Source organism: Agelaius phoeniceus, chromosome 11, assembly GCF_051311805.1.
Source record: "Agelaius phoeniceus isolate bAgePho1 chromosome 11, bAgePho1.hap1, whole genome shotgun sequence".
NCBI classification, from domain to species: Eukaryota; Metazoa; Chordata; class Aves; order Passeriformes; family Icteridae; genus Agelaius; species Agelaius phoeniceus.
Window position 1 is genome coordinate 5,790,659 of NC_135275.1, and position 17,075 is coordinate 5,807,733.

Here is a 17,075-nt window from a genome sequence, read left to right on the forward strand (position 1 = left end):
TGTCGCTTCAGGTGTTGGTCCTCTCTCTCTATGGGAGGAAGAAGAGTGGGGGGGGGGAGTTTGCAGAACAGGCCCAGAGCCACGAGGCTCTACTCCCTGCTCAGCCCTGCGTGAGCCCTGCTCCTGTCCGCCTTCTCCTCCCGTCGCTGCGTTAAGGAACACCACAGTGTCCTCTGGCTGTTCCTCCGCTGATTCTGGGAAGGGAGAGGCAGGTGAGCCTGCAGCACAGGCCCAGAGCCCCGAGGTGTGGGGCCCCTCTGGTCCCTGAGCAGCCACGTCCCTGCCCTACCTTCTCCTCCCGTCGTCAGGTCGCACTGACACTCGGCCTGAGCCCAGCGTTCCCTTTTGTGGCCTTGGTCGCACAGGTCACAATGGCCACTCTGACATCAGCACCGTGTACCCAAAATTGGGGCAGCCATGGCCTCAGGTCCCTGGCATCCACTTGTGGCGGCCTCCTCGGGCACCGAGGCTCTGAGATGGGTCCGAGCGTTTGCTCAGGGTGGAACCAGGGCCAGGACTCCTGCAGCAAGTGCAGGGTCAAATGCCAGGCCCTGGGGCAGCCATCGAGGGTGGTACTGCAGGCAGGAAGGTGCTGTTCAGGCACTGCCACGCCAGGGCTCCGGCCCCGGCCAAGGGAAATCTCTGCTCCTGCCCCTGGCAGCCGGTGGCCCAGAGAGCCCGTGCGGAGTCTCCTGCACGGCAGAGATTCAAACCCTGCTCTAGGTGAACTGACCTTTTCCTCAAGACCTGTCTGGAGAAAACTAAGATGAACCTGATTTGATGCTGCTGCTGATCACCACTGGCTACAGGAGATAAACCTGGAGACCATCACAGCTGCCTCCAGACCTGTGTTATCCTGTCATCCTCTGAACCAATAACTTTGACATTTCATATAAATGGAAAAATTTGTATTAAGCTCCTTAGAAACGCCATCTTTTCTACTGACTCTGTGGAAACACAGAAAATTCACTGAGAATGTTCTGTGTACGTTCGACAGGAGTGCTTGCAACAGTTCTCAACCCAAGTCAAAGGCAGGAGGATGCTTTTCCTGCATTATAGGAACTTTGCCAGTTTGGTCCATGCTTTCCTACTAGAAAATACCTTGAAAACAAATCAGGAAGAGACGCACAAACAATTCTTGTCAATTTTTGTCATTGATGTCTATGTAAACATGCTCCTGGAAATCCAGATCCATGACTTCTAGAACAAGCAGTGGGATCTCTGGGAAGCAGGGCAGGGGCTGACAGGCAGGGACACCCTGCACCTGCCTGATGCTGGGGCAGCAGGAGTTTGTCCATTTTCCTGTCTCCATGGGAGAGCCACCTTGGCTGGGAAACGATCCCTTCACTGGTCTAGGATGGAGGCACAGCCAGTGCAATGCCAGGGAGTGCCTTTACCCTGGAGGAAGGGAGGAGGCAGAGGAAGAGGGGGAAGTTGGGAAGCTGCACCCGGGGCTCTGCAGGGCTCCTGGCCAGGGCTCAAAGCACAAGGAGCCAGAAGAGCTTGGCCGGACAATCCCGAGCTCTGGACGCTTTGTCCTCAGCACCGGGAACCCGTTTGCTTCTCCAGGCCCTGGGCACTGCTCCGGTGCTGCTCATGCAAGTTACACACAGACACACAGCTACCTGCTCTGTCTCAACCCTCTTCAGCACTGGACAGCACAACACAGTAACATGTTCTCTTCAGTACATGGTCTAATTATTAATAGTCCTGCAAACACTCACATTCAAAGCACACACACACACAAAAACCCCAAACCCTGGTACAAACCTTGCATCAACACAAAATGCATGTTGCTGTTCAGAAACACAGGGCAGCACTTTTGGCCAATGCTTTTTCCTGTTAGATCTTTCAAAGGATTTCAAAAGTGACATTGTTTGGCAACTTCTTCAAGGAACAAACTGGAGAGGCTTCTGATGTTTTAAAGATTTATTGGTTTGCTTTCACTTTCCTTTTGGCATCCTTACACTTCACCTGGCATTCCAGAAAATTGTGAAAATCCAAAATAATATCAGGGGAAGTTTCTGAATTCATTCATGTTTCTCTCCAAGACTTTCTTGACATACATACAAGGAACTGGTCCTGGAACACCCACAGAAGCAGGGGTTTCCCTGACTCGACATTACAAGACACCCTTATAGACTCCAGTGTACTAAAACACTTCTGTTGCCTTGTAATTACAGAGCCTGAAGCTCTTCTAGAGGCTTTCCCCAGTGCAATTTCAATTGGTCCCTCTCTGCTCAACTCTCTAAGCCTGTCAGGTCTCAGTGAAGGGCAGCAGAGCCTTGTGGTGCTTCAGCCCCTGCTCCCGGTTCTGTCCCATCAGCAAACGCTGAGGCAGCGCTCTGTCCCTTCTGCCAGGTCACTGGGGAATAAGGCAAACAAGGCTGGCCCCAGCACGGCCCCCTGAGCTCACAGCTATCTGAGTTTGGAGCTGCCCTGGCCACTTCTCTGCCCCACTGGCCCTGAGCTGCCTCAGGAACCTGTTAGGGGAGGCAGGGACAAAGCCTTGCTGAAGTCCCTGCTGACAACAACCACTGCTCTCCCCTCACAAACCCAGCCAGTCACTGCAGCAGAGGGGGCTGTGGGATTGGTCAAGCATGGTTTCCATTCCTGTTACTGCACAGGCTCAGAGATGGCATCCAAGAGGAGCTGTTCTGTCACCTTTCTGGGGATGGAGCTGAGGCTGATGGGCCTGCACTTTCCTGGCTCCTTCTTGGTGCCCTTTTGCAAGACTGCAGTGATGTTGGCTTTCCTCCACTGCTCACGCCTCTCTCTGGGGCTGTCTCCTTCCCTGACCTGCTGGCAGAGCGCCCTGTGCCAGAGGCAGGAGCAGAGATTTCCCTTGGCCCCAAAAGGGAACGCTGGGCTCAGGCCGAGTGTCAGTACGAGCTGACAGCGGGAGGAGAAGGAGGGAAGGGGCAGTGCTCACGCAGGGCTGAGCAGGGAGTAGAGCCCTCGTGGCTCTAGGCCTGCTCTGCAAGCTCCCCGGCCTCTTCTTTCTCCCATAGAGAGAGAGGAACAGCACCTCAAAGTGACCAGGGAACCTGGCCATGGAGCAGGACTGGGACTGCCAGCCCTCAGGGAAACCGGCCATGGAGCGGGGCTGGGGCTGTGACACCTCAGGGAAACCGGCCATGGGACGGGGCTGGGACTGCCAGCCCTCAGGAAATCTGCCATGGAGCAGGCCTGGGGCTGTGACACCTCAGGGAAACTCACCATGGCAGCCACCTCCAGAGCTTTTGAAGTACTTGTTTCTTGGTTTAATGCCCTTCAAAGGATCAATCTAGCATCTTTGCATATGAGCATGACATACAAGGCTATTTAAAATTGAGTCTGATCCAATCATCAAAGATAATGGATGTTACCTCTAAACTTACCTTTTCGTGATTGCCAAGCAATATGGAACTTGTCTTATGTCTGACTTAAAATATCCAGAATGCAAAATTCATTCTCAAGACAGGAAAAAAGAAAACAATGGAAATAGGATATAGGCAATCTTCAAAAGGTGCAGAGAAGAAAACAAACATTAGAAAACCTTAGAAAAATTTGGCTTTTTTCTTCATCTTCTCAGTATTTGCTGTTTGAATGTTTCTTGTCTTACTTGTCCCTCTCAAAACAAGGCATGTTACAGCTTTATTGTCTCAGTGCTGTATTTCCCCAATCGCTGCCTTGCCATTTCAGCTCTGGTTTATTGGAAATATACAACAAGGGACTCTTCATGGAAGAGAGTTGCACAAGCCTCTGGATTCCTCACCGTTCACCTCTGCCAATGCTCACACTAATCTCCTAACACACCTGAGCTTCCTGTCTTTCTGTCAGAGAAAGATTCAGCTAAAGTCAAGGAAACAGGGCAGGGGGAGATGGAAACCTTCCCTTGAGATGCTTTTGGGAAGGCCTGCAAGGACCCTGCCTTCCCCTGGAACAGAGGTGGTCACGATGCATGGTGTTGGCTGACTTGCCCTAGGTGCCCCCTCTATTCCAGAAGGACTTGTGCCCACTTCATCACTTGTCTGTCCCTCCAGTTCCAGGGCCTCAAACCTGCTCTGTAAGGTGCTAAACCTGTACGTCAGCTGTAAGTTTTCAGAATAAGGTACTGAGCATGGCTCTAAGTAGGTATTTTTGGTCAGGTTTACAATATATTTTGAGAAGAAGAAGGAGCAGAGAAGGTGTGAAAAATGGGTATTATATGATTGGCTTTTCGCAAATATTAAAATTAATACTATATGTGTTATGTTGGAAAGTTATGTTGTATTAATCCTTTTTTGTAGTCCTATACTAATCTTTTAAAGTAGTGTGGTGAATATAGTTTTAGGCTACAGAAACTGTGAAAGATACTTTTTCTAAATAGCTCAAGCAGAGATAACAGTAACAAGACGCCAAAACTCTAAGAGAAGAAATATTGCCTCCTTATTGGGAAGAACCAGACTTTGAGGGACCAAGACAATTGATTTACAAGAAGAGGGAGGGGTTGACACTCACAAGAAAACACCCATTGTTTGAAAAGAATTTTGGCATCGTGTATGAGATATATGAATAAGCAACAGGCTATTACTTGTAAGGGTTAATCTTTTGTTAGCAAAGTGTGTTCTGAGGCAGAGCAGAGCACCCAGACATCTGTAATTCTTGGCTTTTTTTATTGTCCTTTATTGTCCTAACTCTTAATTGTCCAAATTCTTATTTCTCTAATTTTTATTACTATTTTTGTAACTAATTTATTACTTTTAAAATTTTAAAACAAGTGATTGGCATTTTACACAGAAGGGGCAGATACCACACAAGAATCCAGCACAGTCTCCCCAGCTTTTTCATCTGGGTTCTATGAAGCACAATGCCCAGCGCTTGCACTGCACCGTCTTTTCATGTGTTCTGGTGATCAGAACCATCCCATGGCCAGCCCCAGGATAATCTGGGTGCCAAAGTCCTGTTGCCTGCAAACATCACACTCTATTTTACCCAGCTGGTGCTCATCTCAGCATATTTCCTGAGTTGGCTTCATGAATGTTTTCTTTATCTTGGCAGTTCTAGCAGATGTTCTTAGGGCCCCTAAATTCTGCATGCTTTGTGTCCACTATCAGTGGGCATCCTTCTTCCCAAGCTTTGTCAACCTCCTTCTGGGTCTGAGATCAGTGAAACGTGCCCAACCCTGAGTCTTAAAAGACAATTCTAGCAACAAGTACTTTGCTTTTCTAACACCTGGCCATCACTTCGAGCTTGTAGGCTGCAATGTGTGTCACAGGTTAAACGTCTGTTCTTGTTGAGCAGGCTTGGAAGTGTGTAAAGGCCAGGCACGACAGGACGTGTTTTCTTCAGGAAATGGGACGTATGGCCCAGTTTGCAAGAGGTGCCCGCCCGCGCCTTCCAGAGTGCCAGAACGTTGCCGGCGCCATTGCAGGGCTCAGGGCGCTGCCTTGTGGGCGAGAGCCGCCATGACAGCGCGGGCGCCGCGCGGCGGGGCCGGAGGGCGGGAAGGGGCGGGCGGGTGTGAGGGGCGGGGCGGTTCCTGCCCAGAGCCGAGCCCGCGCTGGTCGTGGGCGCATTCCCGGCGCGCTGTTGGGAGGGTGCAGTCGCTGCTCGGGCTCAGGGAGAAGCGTGCGGCCGCTGCGGGGTCCCAGTCCGCAGATCGGGCTGCTGGCCGAGGCTGCAGTGCCAGAGCTGCCGTGCGCCGTGGCGGTGCCAGAGCCCCCGACAGAGCCGAGCTGGCAGTGCCGACACCTGAGGGAAGCCCGGCCATGGCAGCGCCGGGGCCGCTGGGCAGAGCCGGGCTGGCAGTGCCGACACCTGAGGGAAGCTCTGCCATGGCAGCGCCGGGGCCGCTGGGCAGAGCCGGGCTGGCAGTGCCGACACCTGAGGGAAGCCCGGCCATGGCAGCGCCGGGGCCGCTGGGCAGAGCCGGGCTGGCAGTGCCGACACCTGAGGGAAGCCCGGCCATGGCAGCGCCGGGGCCGCTGGGCAGAGCCGGGCTGGCAGTGCCGACACCTGAGGGAAGCCCGGCCATGGCAGCGCCGGGGCCGCTGGGCAGAGCCGGGCTGGCAGTGCCGACACCTGAGGGAAGCCCTGCCATGGCAGCGCCGGCGTCGCTCCTGCCCCGGAGCCGCCAGCAGGAGCGACGCCTGGGACCTGCCGGCAGACCGGCACTGCTTGGCCCTCTTCACTAGATCCGAGAGAGTAGCACCACAGATAGTAAAATACTGAAACATCTGATTTAAAACACCAGAGGGAAACCACAGAATTGAAAAAAAAAAGGAAGGTCTGGCAAAATATTCAGGGCATGAATGGGAAGCCTGAAAAGATACCAAATCTAATTACTTAGATAATCTCAACTATATCAGGAGGAACATGAGGGTGTGAAAAAACGTTCAAAAAGTTTCGACAAGAAAAAGGTCTGCCTGTGTCATTTTGTTAGTGCATTAAACTCTGAAAAAGCAGTCAGGTATTTCTTTGTCCAGTGCTATGAATTTAATAGCAGGATTTCTTGCAGTTGTCCTTCACATATGCCACATAAAGGGAGTTGAGTGCTTAGATTTCATGGAAGCCATCAGTTAGTAAAAGTAGTGTTCCGCTTTTTAGTAGTTCTGTAGTAAGTAGTTAGTAAAAGTCATTGTTCTGCCAATGGATGCTGATCCCTGATGCGTTCCTGCTGGTTCCATGGAAAGGCAAATTTTTAGTAATAGGCTGTTGGAAAACAGGTGTTTTCTGCTAGTAGGTGGTACAAACACATTGCTTTTTGTGGTAGAAACTGAAGCAACTTCAGCAGCCTGCTCCTTTTTCTCCACCTATCCTAAAAGATGATTCATGCAGGTTAAAACATGAAACAAACCTCGGGGCTCTGGGCCTGTGCTGCAGGCTCACCTGCCTCTCCCCAGAATCAGCGAAGGAACAGCCAGAGGACACTGCAGTGTTCCTCAACGCAACAACGGGAGCAGAAGGTGGACAGGAGCAGGGCTCACGCAGGGCTGAGCAGGGAGTAGAGCCTCGTGGCTCTGGGCCTGCTCTGCAAACTCCCCTCCACTCTTCTTTCCCGCATAGTGAGACAGAAATAAAAACCTCGAAATGACCATGTCACTGGAGGTGAGGGACTCAGCGCAGACACCGGCCATGTCTGACAGAGAGCAGGAGGGCCCTGGTGCCAGGGAGGCAGGTGAGGGCAAAGCAGCCCTCTGACAGCCTGGCCCAGGGGCTCTTGTTGCAGCAGGCAGTGTGGGGATCAGAGCAGAGGCAGGGGGAGGCAGGAACTGCTCGGCCATGCGGGTGCTGGGAGCCTCCCTCCTGCCCAAGTGGGGCCCAGCTGGGCCAGGGGGCAGCTCCTGGGACAGCCGTGCCCGCAATGGCCCCTGCTCTGCAAGCCTCCAGCCCTGCCCATCAGCCAGGCAGGGACAGAGCAGCCTTGGGGCCGATGCTGCTGCATGCTCAGAGCCCCGCAGAGCTGCTCATGTCTGCTGCCACTGGCTCTGTCTCCTGCAGCCTGCATGCTGTGTCACCGAGCCGAGGCTTACCCCTGTGCCTCGCCAGGCCCTGGCAGCTGCTCCTGTGCTGCTCCTGCACTGCCCAGGGCACCCACGGGCCCTGCTCGGGCCTGAGGCAGAGCAGAACCAGCTGGGGCTGTGACAGCTCTGCTGCTCTGGGCACGGCTCTTGGGCAAAGCACCCGCCTGTCCCTGGGCTGGGGGCGGTGCCCAGGCTGGGCTTGGCAGAGCCCATCCGCTCCTGGAGGGCTGGGGGCGCTGCTCTGGCCTGGCCTGGCCCGGCCCTGGGGTCCCTTGACATTCCTGCTGGCCCTTGCATCCACCAGGGATGGGCTGGAGCTCCATGGCCCCGCCCTGGCCGCACAGTCAGGACTGGAGCCTTCCCGTGGCTCCCCAGGACACAAGAGCCTCAGCCCCAGCTCCCAAACACGGCCTAACAGGGTTTGCTGCTATTGATCCCTGTTAGACCTTTGAAAGGATTTTGAAAGTAACGTTGTTTGGCAACTCCTTCAAGAAACAAACGTGACTCGCTTCTAATCAGTAAAAGGTTTATTGGTTTGCTTGCACTTCCTATAGGCTATCCTTATGCTTCCTTCGGCATTCCAGAAAATAATGAAAATCTAACAAATTCTTCCAAGAAGTTTCTGAATCCACTATTAGGAGAAGTCTCTACATTCACTATCCTTACATACAGTTAAGTAGCTGCACCTGTAACGTACAGAGATGTAACGGTTTACCTGACTGGACCACACAACGAGATGTTCTACACACCGCTACACTAAAAAACTTCTCTTCCCTCTTCATTACAAATTTAAAGCTCTTCTCGAGGTCCTGAATTCATTTTGCATGCACATTCATACCTGCAATCCCTCCCCAGGCTCAGCTTTCCCCTAGACTTACCAGGGAACAGATGTTACATACTCACCTCAAGCAATAATCTACGTTTGTCTTCCAAACCCTCTTTTTCTTCACTGAGTTCTACCAATCTACAAAATAACTGTGGACCCTCTGCACAAAAGAAACAACCAATTAATAGGCTTAAACGCTTGTGATTGTGCTGCTGCTCCTAACAATCATGACCAACACAGCACTAAAATCAGAAATCAATTCTTCACCATCCTTCCTGTTCTCCTGCCCCCCACCACACCTTGGCTTCAGCAGAAATGTTCCCTACTGCGGCCTGCTGTGCTAAGAACATGGAAAGAAAGGCAGCAGCAGTTTTCCTCAACATGCTGCAATCTGAATTGCAGTGAAATTGCAGCTCTTTCATTTGAAGCTCAGCACCAGCACCCCACACCTTCCCCCAGAACTGAGGCCTGCTGAGGCCTGAGCTCTCCATTTCAACACACCCTGTAAATCAGGCTGGCTGGAAGATTGCAGGCCGCTAACTGTGTGAACACAGCAGTGCCTTTCATCACAGTTATCTCATCAGTCTCATGGAAGGCACATCCTTTAAGCTTGTCTTAAGACTCTAGTCTACAAAATAGAACCAGCAATTGTTTTGGTGGCCTGTGCAGGTTTTGGGCACTGTGTGTATGTTTCCTTTGGTTGTTGTTGTCTTTCTTTCTAAATACAAAATTGACTGGATTCAGAAGAGAAAGCCCCAGATGCATTAGCACAAAGAACCACAGGGACATACGTGGCTCACAAGAAGAACACTCAAACGTTTCTAACGGTAACACCAGAAAGAGAGGAAAAAGTTAAAGATGATTTAAATACCTGAAAGGATCCAAAATGTCTAGGTAACCTGACAAGTGACTAAGCTTCTGGTAAACTCTAAAAGTCCAGATTCCTATTCGGTAATTGTCTGAAAGACAAGAAAGCCAGAAATCTGCTTGACCTCTCTTTTACCAGGACTTTCTCACAGGATTCTACCACAACTTGGATCACAAATAAGGGTGGCAAATTTTGACTAGAAAACTTTCATAACTAGGCAGCATTTTTTCCTCCTCACTGAATTCCAGGAAGGGTTTAAAAGGGAAAAAAAATACAAAAGGGGTTGAAGAAATTCTGTCATACCTCTTAGGCGTTCATCATCTTTGGAGAAGAAAAAAACTCTAGCACTTCCTGTGCGTGGTAAAGAAAGAAACCTAGACAAGGACAAAGGGATTTGAGCATCCTAAATTGTACTATCAAATTCCATGAACATGACTTCAAACTCTAGTGCTTCAGAGAAATGGTATACATTGAAAAGCTTTATTCCCTAGGAACCCCAAATAGAGCTTTTTATTTTACAAAACCCACTTTTAGAGAGAAAACTGACTGTGTCTTTGGCTTTTAGCCAAACTCACTTTGGAGTTGGTCCAACCAAAATGACCCAGTTAATTTCTTGTGCTCAACTCTCTCTTCCCATATTCATCTTCACATCAAATGTGCTGCTGGGAGTTTTGACTCTGTGCAGCACAAACGATTTTCCGAGATGACTTTGGTTGCTCAGAGGTGTGCAATGTCCGTTTCCCATTTCCTGAGTTAATATTCCCACAGCATCCAACTACTACAGCCAAGTAGACAACAAAGAGAAATGGAACTTGCGTTTCTTGGTCCTGTTCAATCTCTGACATCTCAGGCTCATCATCACCCTCAGAACTGCTGTCTTGGAAACGTGGATCCTCTTGCCATGTGGCTTTTACCGGCTTTATTGTTCCAAGGGCATAAGGCTCTGCAATGACAGCACCCATAGAGAAAAAAAGCCAAAACCAGATTCTTCCCCTACTGGTCAGGAAAAATTCCTCCTTTCAAGTGAAATACTTAGAGTGGAGAAGACAGATTTGGGAAGGACAGAATCTGCCCCTGCCAGATTTTCTAAGCTACATCTCTGCTCCACTTTGTTCTAGGGATCCCTTATGTATTCTTAAACATTTGTCATTGCATTCAGAAGACCATGAATACCTTCTCAGTTCAGCACAAGTGTGGGGGACTCGTTGCTTTGTGCTGTTGCGTTGGGTTTTTTAATATTGTGGATAACTTCTCGCGGTTTCTTTTCTCTCCTACATGACTGGGACTCGATTTAATGTTGTTTCATCTTCATTTCAGACGGCCTCATTTTATCTAAGGTTAGGACACCCCAAAGATCATGTGTCATTCTGTTTCTTTTTTCTAAAGGTCCAAGAGTAGAATTCAGTAACAAACAGAATGCGCATGGATCTTGGGGTCAGCTCCCGGACTTTGCTCCTCCCTCTACATTAACGCACATTTCCTTTAAAATCTTGTTGGGTTCTATGAAACTTGATATGACTGGTTTGTCACCTTTTAACCCGTTTGAGGAATTCAGGGCATGAGAACCAGCTTTTTCACCACTCAGCAGAAACCCCAATGCCTTCTCAAAGCATGCCTTTCAGAATTCCTGAGATGCAAGCAAGAGTTACCTCTCATTAATCTACCACAGCCCTGGCAAGCAGAAATGAAGATGAAAATGCTTCTGCCTAATTACTGACTTCTGCTGCTGAAAATCCCCTGGACCCTGACCTTCTTTACACCGTATTGCCCTACAGTGCCTGCCAGAAGCTCTTCCTTAGCAATGGCATGTTAGAAGGGTTCTGCTGTTGCCCTCTTTGATGCCCAACTCCTCTGTGCCTCCAAAGTAGGAAAACGTGAAAGTACTCAGCTTCTGAGCTGTGTCGTTCTCAGGCAAAGGTCCCAAATGGTCATCTGGGGCAGAGTCCTGTGCATCCTCTTTGCCCCAGGGTATTTCCTCCATCTATTCTGGTTTGTTCTTTGAAGGTCCAATCAAGTCTTTCAAATCCGCAGCAATACTGTCAAAGTTGTCTTCAGCCACTTGAGGCAGTGCCTCACTCTCTTCTTTCTTCTTTTTTTGGCTTTACTGAAATGAGATTGTTCAAAGATAGCAACACAGCACATGTCCTTTTCAGAGACAGCTTCCCTAAGAGCCACCTTGCTCTGAATGTCTCCCTAAGCATATCCAAGCCCGTTAAGGAGTGGTTCATTATCAAGGGTAAGCAGTGGGGAAACATCAGAGGTTGGAGTCTAAAGGCAGGAACAAGAGTCCTTTGTAATTAGCCACATCCTTAAGTGACTTTTCACTGAATACACGGGTACACAGAAATCAAGGTATTTAGCACAGACTTCTTTCCTGCCAATAGAAACATCAAGAGCTGATATGGTTTTCTCACAGACCTGCACATCTCAAGGTCCCTGCACTGAGCGTTCTCACCTTCACTTCCGGCAAGCAACACATGGACTAGAAAGAAAAGATGACGCTACGTGCTGCTGTTGGAGGTCCCAGCTGAGGTCCGACGTCGCTGGTGCGAGCGGCTGCTCCTGCGGGATGTCCCCGACCATGTCCCCCTACGCCTGGGCCTCTCAGCACTTGCTGCTGTCCTCCTGCTCCTGTCCTGGCGACTCCTGGACCGCACAGTTTGAGTCGAGGCCCGGCGCTGCTGGCGGGAGCGGCTGCGTCTGGGGGGCGTCCCCGATGACGTGTCCCTTCGCCTGGGCCTCTCAGTCCTTGGCCTTGTCCTGCTGCTCCTGTCACGGCGACTCCTGGACCGGACAGGTGGACTCTGGGCCCAGCCTTGCTGGCGGGAGCGGCTGCGTCTGGGGGATGTCTGTGATGGTGGCTCCGTTTGCCGGGGCCTCTCAGCCCTTGGCCCTGTCCCCCTGCTCCTGTCACGTCGACTCCTGGAGCGGACAGGTGCACTCTGGGCCCGACCTTGCTGGTGGGAGCGGCTGTGTCTGGGGGATGCCTGTGATGGTGGCTCCGTTTGCCTGGGCCTCTCAGCCCATGGCCCTGTCCCCCTGCTCCTGTCACAGGGACTCCTGGAGCGGACAGGGGGACTCTGGGCCCGACCTTGCTGGTGGGAGCGGCTGCGTCTGGGGGACGTCCGTGCAGGTGTCTCCCTTTGCCGGGGCCTCTCAGTCCGTGGCCCTGTCCCACTGTTCCTGTCACGGGGACTCCTGGAGCGGACACATGGACTCTGGGCCCGACCTTGCTGGCGAGAGCGGCTTTGCCTGCGGCCGGGCCCAGAACGTCTGGAATGGACCCAGTTCTCAGGGTCAGAGGACCTGCTGCATGTTGACCTTGATCTACTGATTCTCCTGGTGTCCAGTGAGGAAGATGGCAGCGCCTGCTGCCACGCTGCGTGTTGAGGCCTGCTGTGGCTGCTCGTCTCTGGAGATGGCGATGGGGAAACCAGCACCAATGGCACAGGGCTGTGGGAGCTGGGCATGATGGCCTCAGATTCTAAGGAGCCATGAGCAGATTCCAGTCCTGACTGTCTGGCCAGCCTGGGGCCATTGAGCTCTGACTCAACCCTGGAGGCTGTAAGGGCAAGCGGGAATGTCAAAGGCCCCCCAGGCCCAGGCCAGGCAAGGCCAGGCCAGAGCAGTGCCCCCAGCCCTCCAGCAGTGGACGCACTCTGCCAAGCCCGGCCTGGGCACTGCCCCCAGCCCAGGGACACAGGGGGGCTTTGACTCATACATGTTCCGAGCCCAGCACAGGTGTCACACTCCCATCTGTGTGTGCTGTTTCTCAGGCCAGAGCAGCGCCTATGGGTGCCCTCGGCAGCACAGGAGGAGCACAGGAGCAATTGCCAGGGCCTGGGGAGGCAAACAGGCTCATAGCACTGAGAACAAAGTGTGCCAGAAGGTGGTTGTCTGGCCAAACGCTTCTGGTTCTTCCCGCTTTGAGCCCTTGTGGAGACACAGGTTCCCTGCAGAGCCCCAGGTGCAGCATCCCAACTTACCCCTCTTCCTCTGCCTCCTCTCTGCCTCCAGGGTAAAGGCAATCCCTGGCATTGCACTGGCCATGCCTCTCTCCTAGCTCCGCAAAGGCATCGTTGTCCTCCCATGTCGGCTGTCTGATGGAGAAAGGAAGAGATGATGAATTTCTGCTGCCCTCCCCTCATGGAGATCCAGGGTGTCCCTGCTCTTTCTCCAGCGCTTTTCCAAGTTGGGCACGAAGCTGAAGCCCAGACTCACGGGACAGGGCAGGGCCAGGGCTCCTGGGGCAGGGCCTGGCACAGCACAGCACTTGTACCCTCCTGGCTGGTGGGCCAGGCAGAAGGACACCAACCTGAAGGGGATTCGGATCCCTATGATGAACATTTCAACAGGGAATTCCCCACTGTCTCTGCACAGGGGGCACTGGAAATATAAAGCACCAGCGCTCATGGCCAGTCCCTGCAGGGCAAACACAGGCAGGGTGAGCGAGGCCCTGCTGCTGCTGCTGCTGCTGCTGCTGCTGCTGCTGCTGCTACTGAGCACCTGCTGTGCCCCAGGGCTGAGGGGAGGGCTCCAACCTGGATGCAGTCCCTGTGGAACCAGGCCCTTTTGCACGTTGGGCACACCAGGGTTGTGAAGGTCTTTCTGTCCTCCACAGGCTCCATGCAGATGGGGCAAATGGTGTCCGGCTCTGGAGTCGCCTCCACCTCCTGCTCTGGACGGTGCTCAGGGCAGAAGGACCTGGAGGAAAATGGATGGGGACAGTGAGAAATGCTGGGTCATTCCCCAGGGGGGGCCACAAAGAGAGATGAGGTACCTGAACGGAGTAACGTATACATTGACACAGCCGCCCTCCTTGGCACAGGGCAGGTGGAACCATCTGTCACACTCCGGCACAGAGCACATGATGGTTGCCCCGCTCTGGCCGCAGACGCAGCAGTACTGGAAAGAGCCAAGCAGCCCCATCAGCAGCAGCAGCAGCAGCCTCGAGGGCTCCCCTGGCAGCCCCACGGCTCCGGGCAGGGCGCAGGATGTGGCCGCTGCCGGGTCCCAGCCCACAGAGCCGCCTGGTGGAGGAGGGAGGCTCCTGTGCCAGGGCCTCTGTGCCACAGCTGCTGGGAGCCAGACTTTGTCGCGGCTCTTGGGCCGGCCTTTCTTTCCTGCTCTCTGCGCTAAGCTCTGGCAAACCTCGCCAGGCACAAATCTCCCTGCTCTTGTCACGCTCTCACCTTCTGTGCCGCCCGCCGGACTGCAATTTGGAGATCCCGAGGGAGAAAGCCCATGAGTCCAACCTGGTGATTCTCTTGGCGAGATAGAAGAGTGGCGAAGAGCTGCAGGCAAGGGGAGGAGCTGATGAGGAGAGGGCGGCAGGAGCTGCTCATTGCAACGGTGGAGGGAGCGCCCGGAGTCACTCACCATGCAGAACACGTGGGCACAGAGCCCACCCTTCTCCAGTTTGTCACCGCACATGTCCGGGTCAGCCTCGGCTCGGCGACACAGCATGCAGGCTGCAGGGGACAGAGCCAGTGGCAGCGGGCATGAGCAGCTCTGCGGGGCTCTGAGCATGCAGCAGCATCGGCCCCAAGGCTGCTCTGTCCCTGCCTGGCTGATGGGCAGGGCTAGAGGCCTTGCACAGCAGGGGCCATTGCGGGCACGGCTGTCCCAGGGGCTGCCCCCTGGCCCAGCTGGGCCCGACTTGGGCAGGAAGGAGGCTCCCGGACCCGGCATGGCTGAGCAGCTCCTGCCTCCCCCTGCCTCTGCTCTGATCCCCACACTGCCTGCTGCAACAAGAGCCCCTGGGCCAGGCTGTCAGAGGGCTGCTTTGCCCTCACCTGCCTCCCTGGCACCAGGGCCCTCCTGCTTGCTGCCAGCCATGGCCGGTGTCGGCGCGGAGTCTCTATCCTCCAGTGACATAGTCGCTCGAGGTGTTGGTCCTCTCTCTCTATGGGAGGAAGAAGAGTGGGGGGGGGGAGATTGCAGAACAGGCCCAGAGCCACGAGGTTCTACTCCCTGCTCAGCCCTGTGTGAGCCCTGCTCCTGTCCGCCTTCTCCTCCCGTCGCTGCGTTAAGGAACACCACAGTGTCCTCTGGCTGTTCCTCCGCTGATTCTGGGAAGGGAGAGGCAGGTGAGCCTGCAGCACAGGCCCAGAGCCCCGAGGTGTGGGGCCCCTCTGGTCCCTGAGCAGCCACGTCCCTGCCCTACCTTCTCCTCCCGTCGTCAGGTCGCACTGACACTCGGCCTGAGCCCAGCGTTCCCTTTTGTGGCCTTGGTCGCACAGGTCACAATGGCCACTCTGACATCAGCACCGTGTACCCAAAATTGGGGCAGCCATGGCCTCAGGTCCCTGGCATCCACTTGTGGCGGCCCCCTCGGGCACCGAGGCTCTGAGATGGGTCCGAGCATTTGCTCAGGGTGGAACCAGGGCCAGGACTCCTGCAGCAAGTGCAGGGTCAAATGCCAGGCCCTGGGGCAGCCATCGAGGGTGGTACTGCAGGCAGGAAGGTGCTGTTCAGGCACTGCCACGCCAGGGCTCCGGCCCCGGCCAAGGGAAATCTCTGCTCCTGCCCCTGGCAGCCGGTGGCCCAGAGAGCCCGTGCGGAGTCTCCTGCACGGCAGAGATTCAAACCCTGCTCTAGGTGAACTGACCTTTTCCTCAAGACCTGTCTGGAGAAAACTAAGATGAACCTGATTTGATGCTGCTGCTGATCACCACTGGCTACAGGAGATAAACCTGGAGACTACCACAGCTGCCTCCAGACCTCTGTTATCCTGTCATCCTCTGAACTAATAACTTTGACATTTCATATAAATGGAAAAATTTGTATTAAGCTCCTTAGAAACGTCATCTTTTCTACTGACTCTGTGGAAACTCAGAAAATTCACTGAGAATGTTCTGTGTACGTTTGACAGGAGTGCTTGCAACAGTTCTCAACTCAAGTCAAAGGCAGGAGCATTTGTTTCCTGCATTATAGGAACTTTGCCAGTTTGGTCCATGCTTTCCTACTAGAAAATACCTTGGAAAGAAATCAGGAAGAGACGCACAAACAATTCTTGTCAATTTTTGTCATTGATGTCTATGTAAACATGCTCCTGGAAATCCAGATCCATGACTTCTAGAACAAGCAGTGGGATCTCTGGGAAGCAGGGCAGGGGCTGACAGGCAGGGACACCCTGCACCTGCCTGATGCTGGGGCAGCAGGAGTTTGTCCATTTTCCTGTCTCCATGGGAGAGCCACCTTGGCTGGGAAACGATCCCTTCACTGGTCTAGGATGGAGGCACAGCCAGTGCAATGCCAGGGAGTGCCTTTACCCTGGAGGAAGGGAGGAGGCAGAGGAAGAGGGGGAAGTTGGGAAGCTGCACCCGGGGCTCTGCAGGGCTCCTGGCCAGGGCTCAAAGCACAAGGAGCCAGAAGAGCTTGGCCGGACAATCCCGAGCTCTGGACGCTTTGTCCTCAGCACCGGGAAGAACCCGTTTGCTTCTCCAGGCCCTGGGCACTGCTCCGGTGCTGCTCATGCAAGTTACACACAGACACACAGCTACCTGCTCTGTCTCAACCCTCTTCAGCACTGGACAGCACAACACAGTAACATGTTCTCTTCAGTACATGGTCTAATTATTAATAGTCCTGCAAACACTCACATTCAAAGCACACACACACACAAAAATCCCAAACCCTGGTACAAACCTTGCGTCAACACAAAATGCATGTTGCTGTTCAGAAACACAGGGCAGCACTTTTGGCCAATGCTTTTTTCCTATTAGATCTTTCAAAGGATTTCAAAAGTGACATTGTTTGGCAACTTCTTCAAGGAACAAACTGGAGAGGCTTCTGATGTTTTAAAGATTTATTGGTTTGCTTTCACTTTCCTTTTGGCATCCTTACACTTCACCTGGCATTCCAGAAAATTGTGAAAATCCAAAATAATATC

The 17,075-nt window shown here is 53.1% G+C and overlaps 1 pseudogene; it reads right to left on the reverse strand.

Annotated features, from left to right (window-relative positions):
• Window positions 1-12,730: 12,730 nt before the first annotated feature.
• On the reverse strand, window positions 12,731-15,058 carry LOC143695052 (E3 ubiquitin-protein ligase PHF7-like; annotated as a pseudogene).
• Between the last annotated feature and the right edge of the window lie 2,017 nt (window positions 15,059-17,075).